This window comes from Vigna radiata, chromosome 7 (assembly GCF_000741045.1).
Source record: "Vigna radiata var. radiata cultivar VC1973A chromosome 7, Vradiata_ver6, whole genome shotgun sequence".
NCBI classification, from domain to species: Eukaryota; Viridiplantae; Streptophyta; class Magnoliopsida; order Fabales; family Fabaceae; genus Vigna; species Vigna radiata.
In genome coordinates, this window is record NC_028357.1 from 1,146,025 (window position 1) to 1,159,123 (window position 13,099).

The 13,099-nt window shown below is 28.7% G+C and overlaps 1 non-coding gene across 1 annotated transcript; it reads right to left on the bottom strand.

Annotated features, from left to right (window-relative positions):
• Positions 1-906: 906 nt before the first annotated feature.
• On the bottom strand, positions 907-978 carry TRNAE-UUC. Its single transcript has one exon. It is a non-coding gene; the product is annotated as a tRNA-Glu (tRNA).
• Positions 979-13,099: the final 12,121 nt, after the last annotated feature.

Consider the following 13,099-nt stretch of genomic DNA (forward strand, 5'->3'; position numbering starts at 1 on the left):
TAAAGCCTGCAACATTTCTATTTAGACACAGTGTTCTCCCGCACAGAAGAAGGAATAATTTCAGTTCGTGTTAATTAATTTTCTAAAATAAACTAAATTAAGATATTTACAAATATGAAAATGAACATCATAATATTCTATTAAGAAAAAAAAACTGGAAGCTTGAAGGAAATTTTGAACCATGAGCGTGTATTATTTTCTTTTATCACAGTATAAATTTTAATAATTTTCTTTTTTCAAGGTTTAACCCAACTTTTCAATATATTAACAAAATTACCCTGGACATATGTGTTTTTGTTGAGTTATAGAGGTGCGAATTTGCAGTATATAGTAAAAACAATTTTTAAATGTTTTAAATAATACAATAAAAACGCATTTTCAGTCGTATATTTTAGACAAATATATAAAGAAAATTTATTTATCTTGCGCATTTTTTAAAACCGTCTCAAAAAAAAACCTCTACTATAATTAATTATTTCTGTAGTGCCAGGTGTTTAAATTTGACTTTTCCACGTATACAAAGCATGCATTATTCAATAATCAAACCAGGTTTTTCCCAGAATTTTGTGTTCTGTTTAATAATAAAAAAAAAATCTTTTAACTGAAATTAGATTAGTAACGATCGATGCTGGTTTTCATAAAAAAAAAATAAATATAAAATAAGTTACTTTTTAATAAGTAAACCAATTTTTTATTACAAAAATTACATTAATGATTATACACAAGTATAGTAGTTTTAGCAGTGACTGAATTAATTAATATATAAGATTTCTATTTCAATTGATGTTTTGGGCCTATTGTTTTATTAGTTGCACCTATCTTTTACTGTTGGGCCTATTGGATTACAGTGGTCAGGGAAATAATAAATTATAAAGCCATTGACAAAAAATAAAAATATTAAAAGTTTTCCATTGCCGGGAATCGAACCCGGGTCTCCTGGGTGAAAGCCAGATATCCTAACCGCTGGACGACAATGGATTTTTGATAATTGTTATCAGAATAATGTATATCATTATGAATTAAGAAAAAAGAAAAAATGAAAAAAGTTCTCTATTGAGATGGTGTGAACAAAGTTAAATTAATTTTTTTTATATATATATAATAAAGATGCTTATATGATAACAACTAATTGGCAACCGGATAATACGGTTGTAACATGTTTATAGAGGTTCACCACCAACCGACACCTTTTGATTTCTATTTTGTAATTTTTATAAATAAGCTTATATTTAAATGGCATAAATAATGTGTAGATTAACAAAGTGAGACATAACTTTTAGAATATTGAACAATGTGACACAAATCAGGTCAGGGTTAGCATAAATAAAATTTAATATTTATGAATATATTTTTATATATTTTAATATTTTTATCTCTAAAATATTATAATATTAATCTTTAAACAAGTGTTATCTGTTAACTCTACTTATATAATTTGCTTTCGTCTTATTTTTAACAATATATCTGTGAATAAGATTTTGTATCTTGGTCTCATTAATAGTCTAGCCATAAAAAACTATCATTCTTGGTAGGGTAATAACATATAAACAACATTTTTCTTGACAACATTTGAACATCATCATATGTGTCATTGTGTAATTGGTCCAAATGACACAATGACACCACCATAGACATGACACCACCATGGACCAATCACACAATGACACGTATGATGATGTTCAAATGTTGTGAAGAAAATGTTGTCTAAGTATCTTTATCCTTCTTGGTATTCCTTTTCAAGATCAAAGACATAAACACCACAAGGATATTGATTTTTGTAAGAACACACGGGATCGAGTCTAAAATTTTCTATCTCGTCCTGTATATATTATAAATTTCGTAAAATAGTTTGTTACCGTGAGATCATCATATTTGATGGAAGACAATTCCATTTGTAAATCGAGAACACAATGCCTTGGAAGTACCTAGCCTTGAGGTCTTTCTAGATATCTTCAGCTTTTTGCTCATCTATAAAATACTCTAACGGATACGGATTCCTACAGAGTTAAGATGGAAATGGTTAAGTCAACTCCATCAAATCGATGGAAATTCAACACAAAGGAAATCAAGACACTGGAAGTCAAGAAAAAGATTTTCTCTAAACCTCTCAACAATGTCAAGCTCTCATGAATCTACTATAGAACAAAAAGGAAGGCTCTGTCACAAAATCACATGTTAATAAAATCAATGCTATTTTCACTTATTTGATGCAACGAGGTAATCCCTACATTGCTTCATATAATCTTAATAAATATAATATTTAGATTTTGGATTTAGGAGCAATAGATCATGTGTCTTGCCCTTGAAACATTTCATTTTTTACAACAAGATTAAACCCATTGTTATTAATCTTCCTAATAATACTTGTATTACTGTGACCCACCAACGTCATGTTAAATTAAAAGATAAATTGCTTCCAAAAGAATGTTAGTTTTATTGCATCATTTGACTATAATCTGAATTCCATTTCCAGTTCTCCTTCATTCAAATAATGCCTTTGTCCCTCTCCTCGTCACTGTGCTTCATCTTTTTCTTATCCAAGCTCCAAGACTATGTTCAACTTCAAAGCATATTGATTTTCTTTTATGGTTTTTGTAGTTCTTCGATAGGATTATCACAAGGGTTTAGTAGTTTGTGTTTAAGTTTCTTTAATTCAATTATAGATTTGGTAATCAATAATGCACTACTAGATCCAGGGTGATTGAGCAATAGTACTAGATTCAACAATCTTATATGCACATGTAAAATTCAGATTGACGAATTTGGAATGCATTCTTGAATTTGGTTATGCATCTGGATTGACCAATCTGGTACTCGATCGTGATTATCGGATTGGACAATCCAGAATAATAGTATTGAATCCTAGAATGCATTTTAGATTTCCTAATCTAGAATTTACAGGTTTATACTAGATTGATCGATTCGGAAGAGTCTTCTAGATCTGATACTGCATACCGGATTAATCAATCCGAAAAACACAAGTATGTACCGGATTGAGCAATCAAGAGTGCACTGCTAAATCCGTTACTGCATTTTGGATTGACCAATCCGAAATGTAGAATGGCTAAAAATTATCCAGTAGGAGTTTTTGACCTAATATTTTTGCTCTTTTTTAAGGTGTTGGACCTCTTAGACATGGAAGATTATTTTAGTACATTATTAAGTGAAGTTGATCAAAGATAGATGGAAGAATGTGAAATGTTAGAGAGAAATTATGAAATGTAAGAGAATATTACAGTGGACCTTTTGTGATTAATGATATATTTGTTACGCATGATGACCTACTTAAGTGGGTGCGATGTATTGCTTTTAGTTTTTGTTTAGTAGTTATAATTTTGAGATCTGACAAAGCTAATGGATAATCAAGATGGAATACATATATTTTTATTAAGATGTGAAAGAGGTGGTAAGTATATAAAATAATAATCTGATTTGCATCCAAGTAAAGGTAGGATAAAGAAATGTAATTGTCCATTTAAATTGTCACGTAAACCAGTTGGGAAGGGAACAGGTTGACAATTGAAGATAATATGTGACACTCACCATCGTGAATTATCGAAGTCTTTAGTCGGTCACCTTTATACAGGAATATTGAAGCCGCATCAATATTCTATAGTTGTTGACATACTAAGTGTCAATTGAAGCCTGTAAACATATTGCTTAACACTCAAGGAAAACAATGAAGACTATGTAACTATAATAAAGCAATTGCATAATGCAAGGTATGATTATAAGAGATTTGTTAGAGGATGCAAAACTAAATTGCAACAACTAATAATGTTGCTAGATTGTGGTAAATATTTTCATTGGAGGAGATGTGTAGAGTCTTCAGATGTTGTAAGCAATCTATTTTGGACACACCCTGATGCAATTAAATTGTTAAATGCGTTTAACATTATTTTGTTGATGGGCAACACCTATAAGACCAACAAATATAAGTTATTGTTGCTTGAGATTGTAGGTGTGACATCAACAAGGTTGAGTTTTAGTGCAAGTTTTGTGTTGTTATTAAGTGAACGAGAGAAAAACTTCATTTGTGTTCTTAAAAGACAACGAGGGTTGTTTTTTAGGTTTGACAACATTGCCAAAAGTAATTTTTAGTGATAAGAATTGTAATTCCTAAAGCTTATAATCTTCTTCGTCGATTACACATCAATGAAGATGTTAAAGCAAAGTGGAAGATGTTAATGGATTATGGTGAGGCATTAGATGTTCTGATGGATGCATGGGGCACTATTATGGACTATGTAGATTATCAGTCCTTTGATGGTTTTTTTGTTGATTTCAACAACTTTGTACTCCTTTATTCTTTGAGTATGTGAATAATATGTGGATCATTCCTCATGAGGAAAAGTTTGTGATGTTATGGATTGACAAAGTTATGCATTTAGGGATCACAATGTCAAATAGGCATATTTAAGTTCTTTCATGGTTGGTTGTGATATAGTTGTAATTCTTGGTATTATTATTGGAATTTTTTTCTCTTTTATTTTTGTACAAGATTGAGTCTACCCATAAGAATTTGAAGCAAGTATTGTAAAATAGCTTTTGCTTGTGTTGAGATGCATTACACAAGGTTATTATACTACAATATAATGAGATAAGTGCATCATTTAAGCAAAGTTTACATGTCATAAGTTATGATTTTAAGGTGAATAAGTATAAAAGACTTATGGAGAATGTGTCTAAATATGTTTTGCTTTGAATTGTAAAAGTGTTCAATCGTGTCAAACATGTTGGCTTTGATAGTGAATGTTGTGGTTGCACATTAAGGCATACACATGGTTTACAATGTGCTTATCAATTAGTCAAATATGACTCATGTGTCATCCCTCTAGATGAAGTTCACATAATGGGGACTAGATTGAGTTTTTCTATTATTGCATCACCTAAATCCATCGAGTTGCCTATTCAGGAAGATACTAATCTAATTTTGCATCGCTTCAAAGAAGTTGACATTACAAGGAAAGTGATAATCAAATATAAGTTACGAGAAATTGCATGTCCTGATTTAACATCTATGGTGGTCCCAATCCATAAAATGAAGACCAAGGGCTCACAAAAGAATCAATCATCTTGATTTAAGAGGTGTACCAAGCGTGAACCTTCATATTTTGAGCATGTTGATGTCTTTCATTCTATGCACATAAGTTGTTCTGTAAAGAAAGTCACTGATCCATGGCCAAAGGTACAGACTCATCATCGACAATCACGAATACCAATGTTAGATTAATTCCATCCAAGTTGTCACCATTATATTTTGATGTTAAGGTCAATCGTCACTATGGGTATCACATTGCATTTTTATTGGGGATGGGTAAAGATTCATGATCTCTTGTTCGAGTTGATTTATTTAAAGAAATTAGTCAATGATGTCACAACTATGCAACCTTATTAGGCATCCATGAATGGGTCAAAGAATTAAAAAGGTCCTTGCTAGTAGATGGAAAGTCAATGTGATTTGAATACTTATTTGAATAATTTCATGAGAAAATGTTCATTCATAAACAATTAGTGAATTGTTGGCAGGCTATTACAGAGAAGTAAATGACTATATCTGACATGGGATATGTTATGACTAGTTGATATAATTTCTTATTAGTGTGTTTGTCAATTGCTCATAACATTACAATATTTTCACTAGCAATATCTCACCATCATTAAGTGCGTATCGATTAATCAGTATATACAGACCACGTACATGGGTCATATTTTATGCAAGTATCTTGCATTATAAGTATTTTTAAACGTCCATGGCATTATATTTAGTTTTACTCTAATGTCTATTTTCTCCACACATGCGAAACTTTAGCATGATTCCCTTACTCATGGTGAATGTGCTTTGGTGATCTTATTCTTATCCAATGATTAGAGTGTGGCCTTCATTTAATGTTGGTAAGGAACAAAGATTTAAAAGTTTATTAGGGTTCAAAACATATATGTAAATCTTGCATACGATTGAGTAGTATTTTGTAATGTATTTTCAACCATACAATTTTGTAATATAGGAGGACTCATATTCCATCCCAGACACTTGTAACAATTAAGAACTTTTATAAAATTGCAAAATCATTCAAGACTCATGTGTGGAAGAATGAGACAAAGGTGCATATTTTTTTTTGTTGAAGAGAAAAGTGAAAATAGGGTACAGCAGAGTGGGAAAAGAAAGGGAAAAATGGAAAAAACACCAATTAGGCTATTTAATACACTTAAGGATAAAAGTGCCATTGTGAAAGTTAGAAATGCAGAAAGAAAAGAAACAGGGGAAGAAATGCAGAAAGAATGACCTAAAAATGATTCATAGATATAAATATAAAGTATTCAACTTTAAGTCACTAACCTGTTTATTTATGAGGAGATAAAAATATTTGTCTTCTTCCTTGAATATTTATAAAACTATATTTCTTTTAATGGACAGCAAAAAAAATCATAAAATGCCTTTTTTTTCATTTAATTTCAACTTATTATTGTGTTTAAGTAAGATAATTTGATTTGTTTTTTTAGGAACTTCTTTCCTATTCAATTACTATAGGAAGTGAACTTTTGCATGGTGCTCCCAATTCGTATAGTATTAGTTATATATCTCTTCCTTAGTTGAACAAATTTTATTATAAGTTAATATTAGTCATACAAATTATTTATAAGCTTAGTTAAAATAAATTGTATTATATTGAGTTAGTCTATTATAACTGATTCTTGTATAACTTGCCGTTAATATACAATATGTCACTGAATAATAATATTTTAAAAGAATATTTGGAGGGGAAGTGGTCAACGATGAGAACTTAGAAAGAAGTGCCAGGGAAAGCTACATATCTGACAATAAGAGTGATAGAGAGAAAGCGCGTGAGGAATGATTGAGGTCCCCCACGACCCTTCCTTTCGTTTCAATTCTCAAACACAGAGTTATATGACTCCATTAATCGCTCCTGCTTCTTCAACTTTCAACTTTGAAGCTTAATTTGTTTGCTTTTGTCTTTCTTTCCTCTCCTTAAAGCCCCTTCAACACCTCGTTTTTCACAAACACATGCTACTTCCTTCCACCATCAACTTCAGGACCACAAACATTATTGTACTTTAAACTTCCATGCACTCAAAATTAGGATAAGCCCCAACAAAAATTCTACCCAAATATCACCATTCCATCTTCTTAAATTCAATCGGATAATGATATATAGACAACATTTTTTGACAACATTTGAACATCAATTATACGTATCATTGTGTGATTGGTCCAAATGACACAATGATACTACCATGAACTAATCACATAATGACACGTATGATGATATTTAAATGTTGTTAAAAAATATTATCTAAGTATCTTTATCCAATTCAATAAACCAATAATATTAAATAAATAAACTACATAATTGCACTGGATTTAATTTTAATATACCTTTTTATTTGTTATAAATTCATATTTAAAATTTTATTTTTAATATGATATTATTATAGTAAAATTTGATAATAAATTAACCTGCAATCCCAACTGGAATCCGATGAAAATTATATAACGCAGAAAATGCACTCTTCTTTAAAGATAAATTTATTGCTGTAGATTGGAAAATACTGTAGCTCTGTGATTTCTGTCCCACTCCAACTTACTCTTTTCTTCCTCTGTCATCTTACTGTCAGATTTATTTTTCTTAGGCTATTTATTACTACTCTCAACTCTCCTTGTCAACCTGAAATCAAATTTCACTTTCTTAGGTCTTGAGTACTATGTCAGAATATTTAGCCATTTTAGAATAACTAATGTATTAATTATTAATGTATAATTCTAAACATTGAAATATATTATAAATTTATATTTACTGATTTATCAACCAATATCTAAAACTTTGTTTTCTAAACTCATATTTTATGTTTAAAGTATGAGTCTAAAGAGTTCTTGACATTTTATGCTAAACACACATAATTTACCTGATGAATATGCTTAATTACAGTAAAATTATTCGATTTTGGTTTTAGTTATTGTAAAAATATATTTTTTTATTTATGTAAAATCCAATATTTTTCAAAAATGTATTTTTATTTTATTTTTAATATTTATTTTAAAATAAATAATATTTATTTAGAGATATTGAATATTTTTGTTTTTATAGAAAGAATGGAGAGAAATAGAAGAAGTATAAAAAATTAAGAAAATGTGACAATAATGAAAATAAATAGTTTTGGTTGAGTGAAATAAATATTGTGAAAAACAGTGTAAAGAAAGAATTTTTTATTTATAAAAGTACAAAATATGTATATATAATAATTTTGTTATTGTTACTTATTATTATTAAGTAAAATTATAAGAACCAAGAAAATCATAATAAATTACAAATTTATTATTTATATATTTTTATTTTCAAACAAACTCTATTAATTTTTTCTGTACTGTAATTTGTTATGCAGAAAGGATGTCATGCGTCTCTCCTTCTTGATATGTGAATTTTAATTCTGTCCTAATATCAAACACATTCTCTTTGTTTCTTCTTGGTTCGTGTACTTTGACTTTTTATGAAGAGAATTTTTATTGGTTTTTATACTTTAGCATTTAATCAAGAAGATAACTAATTTCTTTATGATGACATGCAAATATATTTCCAAATTAATATTTATTATTAAAATTAATTATAAAAATTCAAATAAATTTTTTTTTTACTAAATTTTATTATATTTAACTCGATAATATTTGTTTGTTGATAATTACAATTTTTGATTATTTATTTTATTAGAAAGGAATTATGAACTGTCACAGCTCATAAATTATGAAAAAGATTTACAAAAGTATATGCCTAAGTCGGTTAATCTGTTAGTTTATTTTTGTCACGATCATTAGTTTACCATTTTAAATTTCACAAACATTTTAAAAAATACTAAAATAACAAATTATCGCAACTTCCATGCTTAAGTTTTATAATTGAAAGATATCTAAATTAGTTAATTTAATATTTCAAAACTTTTTATCAAAACATAAAATTGATTTTAACAATTATAAAATATTTTATTAAAATAATTACTATTTAATTTTGTATTTTTTAATTTGCATCTTTAAAAATTATCATTAAAAGAACACACATTCTAAATAATCTTTTTTCGGTAAATCCTATTTTTGCTAATATAAAAAGTAAATAAAAGATAATAAATTTTAACTAAAAGTGTAATATACTTTATTATTTAAAAAAATTATATATGTAAATTGTCACAAGCATAACATCCTATTTAATATTTAAGACTACTAAACAAAATATTATAGTATGATCATCAACAAACACAAGAGACAATTATATAATTATTAAAATACAATCATTCGCATTAACATGGATTGAGTATAAAAAGTCATATAGAATTTTTCAAAAGGAAAAAAAATTATAAATAATAAGATTTCATCTACTCACACCGCTAATGTGATAATTTCAAACAAAAAGATAATACTAATAAACAAAACTAGATGAAAAGATAAACTAATATACAAAAAAGAATAATCATACAATATATATATATATATATATATATAGATATTAATACATATAAACAATCATATCAAAAAATCCTAACATATGTAATTATTCATTATAAATTTGATCATCCAAACACATGTATTGATATCAGACTTTGTCGAATTATGCATTTGTGATGGTCTCTAGTGCTCAACAAAGTCATTGTTAATGGATGTCACCCTACCACACACAAGGTTACTTCATTATCATCTTTGACTAATGTAAAGTTCCTAAACTAGGACCTCTTGCTCCTCTCACCACATATTTCACCCTTCTTTACTTGAAATTAGATATTACCTAATACAAAATTCATACATCAATACATAAATTACTTAAACTACTACAAGAACTTCTTCCTAAAATTCCTTCCACAACATTTACCATACATACTCACAATCATGTTAGAAATCCATAATATAGATTAAACATACATAATATCCATAGTAACTCATCTCAAACTAATCAAAATATCAGAAAATCACAACATATACAAGGTGCTCAAAAGTGACGCTTAGTGTTAAAGCTTTCACAAAAGGTAACGCTCAACGACAAGCCTAGCGCTCAGCGCAAAATCTTTCACTAAAGGTGGCGCTCAATGCCAATCTTGACGCTCAACACCATTTTTTTCGCAAAATGTTGTGCTCAATGACACCCTTTTGTCGCAGCAACTTGGAATTAAATTGCTCGAGACCTGTAATGAAAAGTGATGCTCGCTAAAGCATTCACATTTTTTCACGCTTTGTGGTTCAAGTCTGACATTTAACGATGTGGAGCTAAAACCCTCTTAGACCTGCACAATAAATTGCCGCTCAGCGCAAGCTTGCCATCGCTCACCTCTGCATCAGATTTCAATAGACAAAAAAATTGTGATTTGAGGATAAAGAAATATGTTTGTATTCCTTACTTGGTAATTTGGTCAAAAACAATTTTCAATGTCAAGATACATAACAACTTTCTTAAATGATCAGATCTTAAATTTATGAATCCAAATCCTATTCAATCAATGCAAACAACACACACATCTAACCTAATGTTTTAGCCGTTTAAATACCAATATTAGCAAATCAAAATATATTAAACAACCAAAACACACAATTTAACATTTTCAAAACATCTATACTTTAAAACAATATAATTAGCTTCCCTCACTAGAGAGATGATCAAACAACTCTAGTACCTTATAAACACCTCTTGAAACATAAAGTTTTATTACTCCTAAGAAATACACAAACACAATCAAGAGACATACATTATAATCATTAATTAGCAGATACTCTTAAAGAAGACTCAAACACCATATTCGATCTTAGATGGTCCACATGCATAAGAAGACTAAATAGTTTAAAGAAAAAGGCAGAAAATCAACTTATTATATTGTCAAAACTGATGAGATGGAAGTTGAAAGTTCGCCTCAAAAATTACCCTAGCAATATCTGATCTTTAAATAGATAAATAAGAGGTTAGAAACTCTAAAAAAAAGTGAAAATATTTTATAAAAGTTTAGAAAAATTATGTGATATAATATAATAAAACTCGTTTATAAAAATTTTATTTATACTCAAACTTTTAATATTAAAATAATTGAATTTTATTATTTAAAATATTCTATAAATTCTAAAATATAATTTCTTTTACCCTCTTACAATTTATGTCATAAACTTTTATGTTGAACCAAAATAACTTTTGGCCTAAATACAATTTATTTTCAGCTACAAAGATAACTTTTATAATGTACTATGTATAAATATTATTCCAAATAGTTTAATTTTCTTTTTACAGAGTATTCAGTTTTGGAAACTGAGATTTTCAATATCTCAAATGAATTTATTGGAAAATAATATGCATAAGTTAATATAATCAAGGACTTGTCAAGATTACTTGTAGCAAAACATCATAATGATAATATAACAATAGGACCACAAAAACATACATCAATATTCTACCTTTTGAATGAATAGAAAATTGAACAAATCAAATATACAGTAACCAAACCATTCTACTTAAAAGTTTTTTTTTTTTTTAAAAAAAAAAAGAGAGGATAAAGTGACTTTTATGATGGTTGTACAAGATACATTTCAAACATTAATATTAATCATTTGGTATAAGGAGAATAATAACTTTCATCCATCACCCAAGAGTGAACACCACCTAAAAGAGAACAAAAAAAGATTACGAAATTAATATATAAAATGAGATACATAAAAAAGAAAATTCAATAGTCACAATTTTTTTAGCAGCCAGAGATGATAAACAATAAAAAAATTAATCTTTCCTTCTCAACATGTATTTTAGCAACCACGTAATGTAAACACATATTTTAATCAGAAAGAAATTGGAAAGAGATTTATGAGTGTCTATTGTGAGCTTGACTTTGGACTTGATACTCCTTTTTCTTTCTACTTGTTGACTAATATAGAAAGGAAGTTGATGTTACTATAAGAAATTATAAGAGGAAGAGAGAGAAAGAAAAAAATAAGTGTCCAAAGAAAAAAAAAGTGAGAATAATGTAAGAACCTAAAAAACAGAGTATTACAGTAGATAGGTGTATTAAAATAATAAGACTGAGTATTTTATTTTAAAATAATCGTATAATATAAATAGAAATTTCTAAAGTTCGTCTCATTATCTAAATACCTTCTATCTCTCTAAAATATTGTTCTCTTCCGTTTATCAAGGATTACAAATCTGACCGATCAATTTCTTGATTCTAGCCGGTAAGTATTTTTTCCTCTTTCTCTATACATTCTTGAACCGTGATCATGCAACGAATTCTGTTTGCATGCATCTAGTAGCTTTTCTCTTCTAGCTCATCTTAGGTTCTAAGATTGGTTTCCTATTACCGTTCGGTGAGTTGTAGGTTTTTATAGAGTTTTCTTGCGACGCAAGCTTCAATGGGGTTTCTTAGAGTGATTCATATTTTCTAAGGTAAGAAAAGCTAGATTTACTATAAATTGCAAACTTAGTTTGTATGTGTGATGAATTTTATGAGTATTGTGTTAATTGTATGGAATTTATGTTGGAGTAGACGTTTCCTGATGTAATTGATTGTCTTGGAGAGTGGTTTAGTGAATGTTGTTTATAAATGAAATTGAATGATGTTTGGATTGTGAAGGAATGTATTCATGGTGGAAAATCTATGATGAAAAGGTTTAGTGATGAGAGGATATTGTTTATATCTGATTTTTAGTGAATTTTGAGGAAGTGGAGGAGTTAAAAGGAGAATTTGGGGTTTGGTGTGCATTTGGACTAACCTTGTGTGTGTGGTAGGGTGAAATCCATGGCAATGACTTTGCAAAGCAGTAGATGCCACCACAAGTGCACAACCCGCCATAACTTGATATTCATTATAAGTCTGGACGGTGAAGTTTAGGTCATAACATATTAAGATGTCTCAACTAGTCTATCTTTCTTGAATAATTATGTGAGTGTGATATGATATATATAATTGTATGAATTCTTTTATAACTAGCTTACCATGCTGTTTGTGTTTGTGTTTTGTATGTGTTGATGTTTTTTTCTTTGAAATGATCATCCTGTGGGTATGAGTAGAGGGAGATGAGATCTCAGTGGAGTAGGCGCTTGATGGGAAGGACCCGGTTGCTTAATTA